At 49.7% G+C, this 13,866-nt stretch overlaps 1 pseudogene; it reads left to right on the top strand.

Moving 5' to 3' along the window:
• The first annotated feature begins 453 nt into the window (after positions 1 to 453).
• Positions 454 to 572, top strand: LOC118611085 (annotated as a pseudogene).
• Positions 573 to 13,866: the final 13,294 nt, after the last annotated feature.

Genomic DNA, 13,866 nt, shown 5'->3' with positions numbered 1-13,866 from the left:
GGGAAATCCACACTTTCAGTTCGGTTGCCCACAAAAAGATAAGCAAGATGCTCAACCGCCTTCTGACATCTATTAGGGTCCTGTAGCGGAGGTCCCCAACTCCTGGGCTGCAGACTGCTCCCAGTCCCTGGCCTGTTAGGAATCGGGCCGCACAGCAGGAGGTGAGCGGCAGGAACGTGAAGCTCCCCAGCGCCAGCATCACCGCCTCAGCTCCACCTCAGATCACCAGGCATTAGGTTCTCATAGGAACACCGGTCCCTGGTGCCAAAAAAGTTGGGGACTCTAGAGCACAGGATCCATTTGAACAAATACATACACGTCTAAGACAAAATTAGAGTAACGATAACAATTAACACTAATTAAGAGTGTATTAGGGTGCTGTGCTAAACATTTCACACTTGACATACTTAGCCTGGCCCATAGTAAGTGCTTAATCAAAATGTATCTTCTCTTGTCTACGGCCATGCCACCCTGAACGAGCCTGATCCTGTCTGATCTCAGAAGCTAAGCAGGGTCGGGCCTGGTTAGTACTTGGATGGGAGACCACCTAGGAAGACCAGGTGATATAGGCATTAAAAAAAAAAAAGTATCTTCCCAGAGGCTTCGCACCTACACAGCGCACTGCCAACTCAGACAACATTCCAGGAAACCTGCCTGGCACGTATCGACTCAGTATTCAGGATGCTTCAGTCCTATGAAACCTCCAAACTGACCAATCATGATGAGGGGGGAGGGAGACGATGGAGAAGTGTGCACTGGTTCTCGAACACTTCCACCTGGAAACGTCTCATGTCACTTCTCCTTATTAAAGGAAGTCACTGGACACCCAACTTCAGAGAGACCAGGAAATCCTCCCAGGTGCCGGAAGGAAAGGAAAGGGAAGAATCTTGGTGCCTGGCAGTCTTATCTACCACATCCCGAGACACATCTGTGTGAACCTCCACATTCGAAGCCCGTGCCGGAGCAAAGCTGTTCCCCGTCACTGAGCTGCATTAGTCTGCGCTGTGAGCCAGGAAGAGGTCTTTACTTCATTAAACCTCTGAAATGTGGGCATTGTTCCAGAAGCTAGCATACTCTTATGCCCTCTGTAACCGGCATTATAAAGTTAAAGACAATGACAGTAAGACAGGTTAATTGGTATAATAAACAATCCTCAAATTGTAGTGGCTTAAATATAACGGAAAGATTTATTCTGTCCAGTGTGGTTTTATCCGACCACGACGTTGTTCAGCGGCCTGGACTTACTCCATCTGGTGGCCCCGCTATCTCCAGGCCCACCTGGTGGTTGGGTCCTTGGCCGGGAAATAGCACTTGTTATGGCAGGTCTAGAATTCTACTTCCTGTTCACCATTGGTTCCAGTGAGCAACTAAGGCAACTTAAGATTTGCTATCACCCTGGTACTGACTATGCTTGAGAGGCATACTGTCAGGAGTTAAGTTTGTCTTCTCACTTTAGACTTAAATAACTTTCCAGAGACCCTGGTGGTGCGTCCTCACACACAGCTGCACTGCGTCCCCCTGGCCACCCGCTTTCCTCCCACCAGTGTACAGCGTCTGCTTCTCTCTCCACTTCCATGGGCTGTGACCCCTGGCGGAGCACTTCTAATTAAATTAAAAAAAAAAAAAGATAGTCCCAATCATTTGCATAGATTTTTTAGTAACCTGGATTTCAGTGGAGTTGAACTGAACCCAAATTCAAGAATTGCCTGCGTTTAGAGGTTTATTGGTATTACCTGGATTCAGGGAGGCAGGGTTTGGACGGTGGAAAGGTGGGTTGATTTGGTGATGAAAACGGGCTGAGTGGTTTGCTTAATTATCCGAACATTTGTCGACCCCCCACTCTGTGCCTGGCATTGTAATAAAGGCCTTAGAAACGGCGACGAGAGAGAAATCCTTACCTGCGAGGATTCTGTGGCTTTGTGGGGAAGGAAAATCAGGAGAGAAATGTGAACAGTGTGGCATAATGAGAATCACATGCCGGGGTGAGAACCTTAGACGAAGGTCACCTACCTCATCGGGAGCGTGAGGGCGAGCCTTCCGGAGACGTGACTTGGGCTGGTTCTTGAAGGGCATGGACCTAAGAAAGCATGAAGGTCCAAAAAAAAGGCTGGAAGCCTCGATGAGACAGTTCTAGAGAGTGAGGAAGGGACGAGGCAGGCGCAGGGCCCTGCTTCCTCTGAGGCGGAAGCGAGAAAGTGAGGCAGACGGGTTTGTGGGAGGGGGAGGGGTTGAGGGAGCTCTGGAATGGCCTGGATGCCCGGATTTCTGTGGGGAGTGGAGTTTCCGGTGAGAGTGAGGGGTGGGGGCTAGGAGAGTGTAGTGAGGTTTCCGGTTAGCCACAGAGGGAGCCGACGCCAGGGGTCGCTTGTCCAAGGTCTTCCCCAGCAGTCCTGGGAGCTTGGACGTAGCAGAACCAGAGACCACTGAACCCACCCAGCAAGTGGGTGTGGCTGAGAAGGTGGCTGGGGTGTAGGCTGGGGAGGAAGCCTGTGAGACCAGCGGGCACAGAAAACGGAGGGCCAGGAGGCTGGCGGTCCCGAGACCCCAGGAAACTGGCCAGGGGGAAGAAATTGGAACCCTTGTGTCTTGCTGATGGGAACATTAAATGGTGCAGCCACTGTGGAGAAGTTTGGCAGTTCCTCAACAAGTTAAGAATTACTACATGATCGATCCAGCAATTCCGCTCCTAGGTATAGACCCAAAAGAATGGAACGCAGGGACTCGGATCCTTGCACACAGCTGTTCACCACGTGGTATAGACACATATTCAGTCTTAAAAAGGGAGGGAATTCTGATGCATGCTGTAACATCGATGAATGTTGAGAACATTAAGTGAAATAAGGCAAAAAAGGGCACATATTGTGTGAGTCCACGTCCGTGGGAACAGGCGAATTCAGAGACAGCAGAAGGGTGTTCGCCAAGGGCTGAGAACAGGGAGTTGCTGTTTAATGAGTGCAGTTTCTGCTTGGAAGAACGAAGTTCTAGAAATAGCTAGTGGGGATGGTCGCACAACACTATGTGCTAATGCCACTAGGTCCGCGCTTTAAAATGGTCGAAATGGTACGTTTTAATGGTTTACAGAAAAGGCCGGAATGATGGGAAGCCACGGTGAGAGGAGGATGTGGTGTTCACGTGTCTTGAGGCGGCGCAGCTGAGGCTTGGGGGCCATGATGGGGTTTGGCGCTCACGGCTCGGGTGGGGAGTCCCGGGAGGGCCCCCGTGATGAGGTAGACGAGGGAGGGGCCCCAAGGCCCCGCCCGACACTGAGGTCCCGCGAGGGTAGGGCCTGTGTGCGGAGGAAGGCCGCACGCCGCGCCCAGGTCTGGGCCCAACGCTGGAAAGGTCTTAGGACAGAGGACGACAGCGAGGCCTCGGGCCTCAGGAGAGGAGTTTGGAACAGACGGGATTTAAACGATTTAAAGGGCTCAGAAGAGGCAGGGGGAGCGAGGAGACCCTCCCCTGCCCAGCCGTGCAGGAGCTGGTACTTAAAGGCCCTTGAGGCCCCCAGGCCCCCTCTCCAAGGCCACACTCGGTGACCCAGGCACGTTCTCAACGCAGTCGTGGTTCTGAATGTGTCCGGATGCATTAAGTGATTCCCGAAGCTTCATGTGCAACACTCTTTAGTCCTGTGACTGGTCTGGTTCTAGAATAAATAAATGTGCCAGGTCGGGTGTACAGTGATTCCAAACAGTTTAATGTAATTCCAAGACAAAGTGTGATTACATTTCTACACATATACAATATGCATATGTGAGTTTACAAATTTTAATTAATAACTCGTTTCACCTCAGAGACCGAAAAAATGATCAAAAAGAAACTGTGAGTAACAAGCTATAACATAGTTCACCACGACAGGACCCCCTCTCACCCTACAGTTAGTAATATTACAATTAAAATAACTATATTCTTCTATAATTTTTTTTCTGTTAAAATCATCTCATAAATTTACAATGCTATTATTAGTTTCCAAGACTAATATAAATTCACTCCATTTTTCTACAACGAAAATGATTATTAATTTAGAAGCACACGACGTCATGATGAAAAACACAAGCATTTTAGTAGCAAGGACTTGATCAGTTTAAGAATTATTTTTCTTGTAAAACATTCTAAAGCCAAGTAAAATATCCATTCTTATAACATACCTATAATATGAGACTAAGGAGTAGGTTACATAGAGGTCTACAACACATTGGTTTGTCTTTAAAAAAAAAAAAGTAGACATTTATAAATAAAGAAGAAAAGAGGGACGATTCACATAGGAAAAAGAGGTACACGAGAAAATACTGTTGCACGCAATAATTTTCACAAAGGTTAACGTGGATGAACACTTTTTATTACAGAAACCGTACAGTGAAAGAACACAACAGACCGGGGCTTTCACAGGGTTATCGAGCTGAGATGACCTGGTGGAGAAAGATCGAGACGAGATGACCTTGGGGAGGGGGCCACGTCCCTTGGACTGGTGACCAAGCCTCACCAGGCCTCCTCTTCCCTGTTCTCATTCTGGGGAGTGAGTCTTTCTATCCAGAGTGTCCTAAATTCAGGGGCAGTTGAAAGGTAAACATTTCTACAGATCGGTTCTCTTTCCATCCTGATGGATGCCATTTTTGGAAACGTGATATATCATCAGAGGTGGTGGCTCAATACATGTGGTCAAAGCAAAACGGGATGGAAAATTCCAGTCATTCTGACTTACGGCCTCCCCCACTCATCTATGCCCTTGACACTGGGGACACAGAGGGAGCAGCGGCCGCCGCCTCGGGGCTACCCGCCTAGGGCCTGGCGCCACACCTCAGGCCTGGGTCCGGAATGTGCAGCCTGGGGCCACTGCCGGCCTGTCTAGTATGCCAGACGCTGACTCTGACTTCCAAAAGCTCCTCTTCCTTCTCATCCGTAAAGCTATACTTCTCCTATCCGCAATTTGGTTTGATATATATATACACAAACATATATATCAACATCTATATCTATACAGTGACTCTACTAAACTAGAAATTCTGCTGCCCCAAACTGTGACTTCCTGGTCTACTTCATTTGGTTAAACAGATGCACACACAGAGGGTGAGGAGATGCTTTGGGGGCCGAAGTGATTGTGCCCTGGAAAAGCCACGGAAGAAAGTTTAAGTGAGCAGTAACATAAGTGGGGGGAGGGAAAGGGTGGGGGGAAGCCACATGACGTGGAGGCAGCGCCAACCGGGATGTCTGCTTGGAAGGGAGCAGGGGTGAGTGGGGCGGGGGATGCTTTAGGTTCCATTCAGAAGTCACAGGAAGCTACAAAGGTTGGGCGTGGTCAAGTCACTTCTCACTTCCCAAGTTCTGCCTTATAACCTGAGCCAAACTATTAAAATTAACAATAATAATAACAATAATAATAATGTCAATTGCCCCTTTAACCAAGCAGGCGGATATATCTAACAGGGAGGCAAGACCACCACTCACAAGGCCGAGTGGGTCCTTCTTCCTGGCTCTCGAGAGCTTCCTGGGAATCCTGGGCGCCTGGGTGTTGGGCTGCGGTGACAGCAGGGCTGAGGCCAGGCGGCCTTGGGGACAGTGGCCCAACACAAAGAGGGGGCGGCAGCTATGGGGGGGATTTGCGTGGAGACTGGTCGAAAGGAAACTAGAGCAATGGCCAAGCCCTTTTTCAGATACAATATATTTACTTTTTTTAAAGCCAATTTTTATACCTTATTTTTAAAAATATTGTTAAGCCCCAAAGACAATGACATAAAATTCATTTGGTTAGTTGAAAGCAAAGGAGAAAACCAATGAGAGGAAAGTGGGAGTATAATTAAGAGGGGGACAAGATGAAAAATATTTTACAGTAATATTTCTAACAAAAAACTGTAATAAAAACACACTATCAACAGAGTTCAGAGGAAAAAAGCAAATGCATTAAAAAAAAAAAACAATAAACCCATCACACAAACAGGTCCCTGGGCCCAGGTGTTTTGCAGTTTTCAAGGTCTCATCTGCTAAAGGGATGTCCTTTAGATCACAGCAGACCCTCCTCACAACAGAAACCAAAAAAGGAGCCAAAACTCTAGGGGACCCCGCATCTTCCAGTCCGTTCCTGCAGGACACCGGGGCCCTCGCTCCGAAGTGTCTCTCTTGCCTTTGTAAGTACGAGCTTGGCTCTGATGGGTCTCAGTGCTCCCCACCACCCCCCGCTGCCTCGGTTCCCCAGCCCCCCTCTTCCTGCTCAGTCAGCCACATTTATGACCTCTAGGCATCAAGGTCTCCCCAAATCCCCGCCCCCGTCCCACTGACCAAGGCTTCAAATGCAGGTTTGACACAGAGTAGAAAGTAAACATCCTTTTGCATTTATTTTGTTTTAAAGGAGAAAAAGAATAAATGACAGCAGATATATTGAAAAACTCAGCCAGTGACTGTGGGTATAGGGATGTGTGACTCTCCCCTGCAAAACACCGACCTAAAAATCGCCAGGGGGCCCAGAAACAGCAGCTGTACCCTCGGGGCCACCTGAATCCCAGTGTCTCCTACTGCCTAGTGATCGGAAGTCAGTGGATCAGTCAATAAGTTAAACATTCAAAACAAGACAAAATCAATGAACCAGGTATCTGTTCTCTCTTCCTCTTACAAGCTATCAAAGAGACGGCCTCAAAGACGAGTGTTGATGCAACGTGGCCCGAGGGCTTCGCGTCCGGCCCGGGCTGCAGACGTAACCCGGAAACCCTCTCACGTTCTCTCACGTTCACGTGGGGACCATGACATGGAGGGAAATGCTTGTGTCGGGCTACACAGCACAACACAGTGGGTGGAACACACCTGCCTTGGGGGGAAGTGGCCTCCAACTAAAGAAGCCATCGCTGGGGTTTGAAGATGTCAGTTATAAACAGAAATTTTTGTTAAAAAGTACCAGTTTGAATGTAAACTATAAAACACTTTAACTATAAAATGTAGCCAGAAATATGCTTAAGTATCCAGTCAATTATTTAGTCAATGCACTGAAAGTGTGATTCTTTTGATATCTGAGAAGGCTAACAGCATTTTACAGTAGCTAAAAACATATATACTTGACATGGGCATCGGGATATCACATTGGATTACAACACACAAGAATACTCTCTTCCTTGGTTTAATTTCTGTTGTAAGGATCAGCGATTTCAAAATTCACTTAAGCAACAAAGACCGGGGTGTGTGCATTAATCATTTTCAGCCCACACAGAGAGTTCATAGTCTTTTCGACCCCAAGATCAAACTGGCTACATGATTTCAAAAAAGGCTAAAACCAGGATGAATGCCCACATTTGAGGTAATTATTGCCATTAGGTCACAGTTTGTGTAAGATAATGTATCTAAAACCTTCTTTAAAAAAATCTTTAGGAGCTCTGTCAGAATTCCAGAACACCTATTGAAACCAACCAGGATCTCAAATTCTGATTAGTTGGGTTTGCTTCCAATGGAGTTAAAGTTCTAGAAGATCCTAAAACTTGTGTAAACTACCTAAGAATTTAGGCAAACAAGCCTAGAGCCAGTCAATAAAGAGATTTTTAAAATAAAAAAGGAACCAAAAAACCCACCCAAAACAACTGAGGAGATGTTTCATAGCAAATAAAGAGTTTTTCTAAAAAATTAAAAAAGTTCTAAAGCATTTCTAAATTCTGTCACCTTTCAACTGAGATAAAAATGCTTCTGTATCACAATTAATCTCCTACTTGGGCAAGAGACTCACCTTCCTATGTCCTCGGGGTCAGCTGGTTTTCTTCAGTTTATACAACCTTGCTTCCCATTTCTTTGAGAAGGCTATCTCAAAGAAAAATCACTTTTGTTTCCCTTTCTAAAAGTCATCTTGTCTTTCTCCTTCTTCTTCTTTCTTTTTCTTCTTCTTCTTCTTCTTTTTTTTTTACACAAAGGAAAAAGTTCCTGGACACCAGACCCACACACGGTATTTACAAATTTGGTGTGAATCATCCCGCATCTGGTTCTACCCAGAGCTGAACAGTGGATCGATTACAGAGACCAGAGTTGTCATATTTAATCAGTGCAGTAAAAAATAGCATTTTGAAAAAAATATATACCTTTAGTATTGCCTTTCTAGAAGTAACTATAAGCAAGAAAAAAATTATTATTATTTTTTTTAAAGAAGCAAAGAACAGTTTTTTTCTTCACTCTCCGAGGAGTCTGTTGTAGCAGCACGACTAAAGCTAGCTGGTACACTGGAATCTAAAATGAATTCTACCACGAATCAAAAGAAACTCTCCTACGATTTTTTCTCAAAGTCAAACTAATGCTGCCCCTCCTGCGTGCATCTACCTCAGGACGCGCTCTCCAAGCAGACCTACTGCGTTCCACGAGTGGGCAGGGATGGTGCCGGGCGACATCCCTTTGTCCCTCTGGGGCCCTTCTCTGCACTTACACACGGGAGAGGCCGAGGCTACAGCTGTGAGCTCAGTTCCGGGCAGGCCTGGGTTGAAAGCCTGGCCCCCTGACTAGCTGTCTGAACTTGGCTGGGTTCCCAGCCCTCCGTGCCAGCCTCCTCGTCTGTAGAGACTGATATTGCTGATTTCATAGGGTTATGATGAAGAGTAAATTAAACAAAATCGCCAGTGAGCAATTTTTAGCACAGTGTTTGGCACACAGTCGATGGGAATACCGTTACACGGTTCTTCAGAACTATGAGGCCGTGTGTTGCTGTTAATTAAAAAAGAGAAACAAAATCATATCTCAGTAAAGGCTTCATTAACAAAAATGTCACTAGAAACGTGGAGATTTTGGACTGCCGTTGTACTCTTTCCTTATACACATGCTACTTTTAAGTGTCAGCTTCCTTGTCAGGAAGTGGGGGTGTTGCAAATGGGGAGACTGTGAGGCCGCCCTCACATCGGGCTTGGCGTGGGGCCTGGCGGAGTGAAAACATTCAGCGAATGCTGGCTATCACTTACTAGGGACATTGCGAGTCTTGACACATGACACATAAGAGACCGTCAACGTAACGTCCTAACGCAGGGTCTGAGATTGGATGCTCTCAAAGGCCCGAGGGCGTCGGGCTGGGGGCCTTGGCAAGATCCCTCTGCTACCGGTATTCTGAGAAAGTGTGCCCTGCTGGAGGTCACCTCTCTGCAAACACCCACGGAGTCTGAGGAGCAGGGCTCGCCTGGGTCTGGCTCTCCTGAGCTTCTGGAAGCTGCAAGAGTGCGAGAAGCCTCTGCCGCGTTGGGTTACTCTGCTGAGCAGTGGGACCAGAGCCGCCGAAAGGGTTCCATTGCATTTAAATGTCATTTCACCATGTTTGATTCTCTAAGTAGCCCAGCCGAGATTTCACAGAGTCTGGTCTGTGCAGATTCAAAGTGGAAAAGTACTGACACCCCGAGCCCAGCCAGCCCCAGCGTGCATCTCACCCCAGCGCAGCTGAACTTCCCAGCAGGAGGTCAGCTCTGGTCCCACACGGGGAACACGGGGTTGGCTAAGCTCACGGATTCGTGCGGTGCCTCCGAGTCTGAAAGCAGCAGTGTTAGCGTGACTTGTCTCCACTTCTCTCGAAAGATAAGTACAGTTTCGAAATAAATGCAAAAAACAAAACAAAACAAAGAATCCCAAAAAACCAGAAGTTAGGATAAAGACGAAAGAGAAAGACAAATGGAATTGATCACTAACGATGTCATTATTGCCCAGAAAGGAAAGAGAGGAATGCCGTTTTGTCCATATTTGGAGGTGTCTTTGAGAAGGGTTCTTTGGCTAAAGAAAGGAACAGTTTCACCTTCCTTTCTGATTTGGTACAGACATCTCTGGCCTGCTCACTTTTGAGGGTTCCCCGTCTGAAATCTGTACGACCCGCCAGAAAGAAACCACACAGACAGGGCGAGAAGCATGCAAAGTCAGCAGGGCTGGGATGTTCTGTGGCGAGCGTGCTGACGCTGGCGTCGGGAGGTCCCAGGCGAGGCTTGCGGAAGGAATCCTTGCCTCTCTGTTGAATTCTCTCTGCTACTTGCGGGCACCTGGTGATTTCCTTCTGTTTCCTGTCCTAGCAGTAACCAGGCAGGCCAGCAAGAGCCCCACAGCCCACCTGAGCCCCAGGATCAGGCAGTGAATCCGGATGACAGCTGGGGCCAGCCCGCGGATGCGGCTCATGTCATCAACCACAGCCCTTCACCGACGGCTCCGTGAGCCGCCTCATCTCCTTCCTCCAGTTTCCAAGAAAGTCTGCTCCACTCACTCACACTCACACCCCGAATCCTCCACTGCAAGCTTGTTCAGAAATGAGTGTTTGCAATTCCCAAGGTCTGGTCGAGGGAAATTAGCCCGTCAGTACCGGCGCTAACGTCACCTTCCCTTCCTTACATCCAGCACTCTGGTGTCTGGGCGGGTTGAGTGTTCCAGGGTGGAGGGGACGAGGCCCGCCGGCTCCCACAGCCTGCGAGCCACTCAGCCGCCAGGAAGCCAGAATGCGAGTCCAGTCCAGAGACAACCGTCGCTTTGCCCCAACCCTTCGCTTCCTTCTGAATTCCATCGGCCACATGCTCCACCTCACAGCAGTACCTGGCGTCAAGCCTCAGCCTCCCACCTCCGGCCGCCTGCTCGCCCCTCCCCTCGGAAACAGCTAGAACATCATGAAAGAGGCCCCGAGCGCAGAGACACGGGCGCAAACACCCAGATGGGGCAGCAAGGACCCGCTGAGCAGACGCACAGGGACCTGTGCTTCCCAGGCCCCAACGGCACGGTTCTCCTGGGCCTGCTCCTTTTTTTTTCTTTTACTTCTTCCCCTCTTCCTCTAATGGTGTTTCTTCAGTAAAGAGCTAATTAAAGAACAACTGCTGCTCTGGGTCACCTGAGATCTATAGAAGGACTAGGTTCGCATCCCTCTACTGGAGAACTTGGTCCTAGGGACGGGCAGCCTTTTATTCATCCTACATGCCAGGGTGACTCAGAGTTGGGGGATGGGATGGGAGCTTCCAGCAAGCGCAGGCGAGCACACGCAGAGGCTGGCCTCTCCCGCTGGGGGCTGATGCCACAGCCCTGTGCTTGGGGCTGTAAGAGGAAGGCAGGTGGGGACCGGGCGTGGGGCATGTGCACTAATGTTTGCTGAGTGTCTGTGGGACTGGACACTGCTGGACACATCGCTCTGTGAGCAAAGCCGGTCACTTCGATCCTTTCCTCACTGGGCCTGTAGCCTCTGGGTTTGGTGGGTGGTGTGCAGACACCTCAAACTGATTTAAAAAGCCTACCACGGACTGAGGGGTGCAGCTGGGGACCAGGGGAATGGCCACGAGGTCCTGCTGTGCCCACGCTGGCCAACGATTTCAGGGGGGGCACAGTGTCTGGGGTTCCTCTAGGCTTTGTCAATGTCCTCCGGCCTCCTACCATCCTCCATCTTTCTCGGACTCCCGGGACACGTCCCTAGAGCTGCGTGCTGAGATGCTGGGGGTATGCGGGGGCGGGGGGGGGGGGACTGAAGGAGCAGGCAGTGCGGTTAGCAGTGCAGAAGCGAGGCTGAGGTTTCCCAGGGGAAGGCGGCACCTGCCTGGCACCCTCACATCGGCTCATTACACCAGGTGGCTTCAAGGAGGGGCCAAACCGCCTCTGTGTTTGGGAAAGGGGCTGGGTCAGCTCTGGGCGGAGGGGCTTTTTGTTTGTTTGTTTGTTGCTTTACAGGTAAATAGCAGATGTGAGGCAGGCCAAGGGTCTAGCTAGCAGACTTCAGAAGCAAGGAGAGCACAGGAAATGAGGGAGAAAGCCACGGCCGGGGGTTCAGCCCATGAGATGCTTCCTCAGACCTCCTCCTAGGACACGAGTCTAGAAACATATAATACTGATGGGGACCGTGTTGTCAAGGGCCCGATCTGGCCTGTACAGGAAAAGGCCTCGATTCTCCAAACTTCTGTTCTGTGGTGAATCTTTTTGACAGCTCTTTGTGGAACAGAGATGACAGAATTTTCCTAATTCCTGGTCTTTCCTTCTTTTTTTTTTCTGTCTGACAAAACTGGACATCTGTATGTCCCTCCTGTCTACTCACATACTCACAGATATAATAAGTTTAAATATTAAAGAGAAAACACAAAGATACATGGAATAAGTGTGCATTTCAAACCCCAACTAAAATATCAACATGATGATAACAATGATAATAATTACAATGGCAATAACCAAAATAATTAGTACAATAATATTAACTTTATGAGCAGCACGGAACTTTCATTCCTGATCTGGAAGAAAAGGAAAAAATGTCTGGTGAAAGAGTCAGACTTTCAACTTAGTAGACGAAATCATTTTCTTTAAAATGGAAGGTTGTGTTGTCTCTTCCTGTAAAAAGATCAGATGTAGAAAGGGCTGGAAGTGAACTGTGCAGGGGGATCCGGGATGCTACCCAGTAAGGCAAATGGAGGCTGGGCCTCAGCCGAGACCTGCGGAACTGGGCGGGACACCTGCTGGGCTCTGCTGCCACCTGCTGCGCAACGGCGGGGAACAGGGGGCTGTCCAGGCTGGCGTGGCCTGGCGGGGAGGGGCTCTGGCTCCCCCGCCCTCTCTGACCTGGCCATGTTCCCACAGTCAGAACGACGGCCCTTGCCCACTCCTGGAGAGAGACCATGGATCGTGGCCACAGGAGGAGCGTCTCGTCCTGCGGGTGCCCAGGTGTGTCCCGCCTTTAGTGGGTCACGGTGTCCTTCCTTCCAGCCTAAGGCCTAGACTGAGCTGGTTCCAGTTTGGGGACCGATTTTTTTGTAAGGTAAGTAGAACTTACGGTCGGGGAAGGGACATTTCCAGAGTTATTTCACATTTCACAGCTAAGAACTAAGGAAACGGTTTGGCTTCCTCATTCAATTAGGTCAGATACCACTATAAAAACACCTTTCACAGTAGATCGTTAAGGGGGGCTGCAGAGTGAGGAAGGGGGGCGGAAGATGGGGACAGACTGCCGAAACTGGGGACCCCTCGTTGCACCTTGGACACTTGGCTTTAACCCATCATCGAGAGTCAGACAAGCAGGACCACCTTTTGAAGGCCTATGGTCAGAGTCTCCCACCCTTCACGTGTGTAAGTGTAACTTGCTGTGAACCCCACCCCCAGCAGGTTCAAAGCCTGAGGAAACTTCCAGAACGTATCAAAGGTGCAAGAGGGCGAAGGGCTCATTTCTTTGGGAACATAACTGGCAGCGGGAGTGTTTTCCAAGGTGCAGTGTGAGAGCCCCGGTCACCCTCGCAAAGGTCCCGCCCACCTTCTGCCCGCCAGAGCCCTCAAAAAGCAAGACCGTCTGTCGTGGGGTGACCTGGGTCACGGGAGGGAAGACTCAGCAGCGAACGGAGTGACGGCTGTTTACAGACGGGTGTGTCCGGCGAGACAGAGCAAAACGCAGCCGGGCAGCCAGAGGAGCCGGCGGGGCATCTGAGAACTCGGGCGGCGGGGCATCTGAGAACTCGGGCTGGGGCCCGCGCCTTCGCTCCAGCCCGCGGACGGCCACAGGCAGGGCGCGCCGGGCCTGGAGGCTGAAGGGGGCCGCCTCTCCTCTGTCCCTGCCACCTCAAGAAGGAGGCAGCAGCCTGGCAACAACGGAGGGGACCTCCGGTCCCACCAAGGGCGGAGTGGGGTGAGGGCACGGGGTGGCAAGTCTTTCTTGCTCTGCCTCCGTATCAAAGTCAACTAACACCGTCACTGCTCAACATCGGCGGGCCCTCCCAGCCCTGCCAGTGCCCTGGCACCCCTCTGCGAGTAAACAGCCCGAGAAAGACAACTGATATTGAAATAAAATTAAAAATTAAAAAAAAAAAAGAAAAGAAAAAAGGAAAGACCAGAGTGAAACGCTGCGACAGCGGCAAAGACGCGCTGCGACGCTCCGACTCGCCTCCGCCAGCTCCTCGGACGCGCCCTCACGCGTCTGTCGTCGGTAAGGCACTAGGACGGAATGACGTC

The sequence above is a fragment of the Rousettus aegyptiacus genome, unplaced genomic scaffold (assembly GCF_014176215.1).
Source record: "Rousettus aegyptiacus isolate mRouAeg1 unplaced genomic scaffold, mRouAeg1.p scaffold_m13_p_13, whole genome shotgun sequence".
NCBI lineage: Eukaryota > Metazoa > Chordata > Mammalia > Chiroptera > Pteropodidae > Rousettus > Rousettus aegyptiacus.
This window is presented reverse-complemented; position numbering and strand designations above follow the sequence as displayed.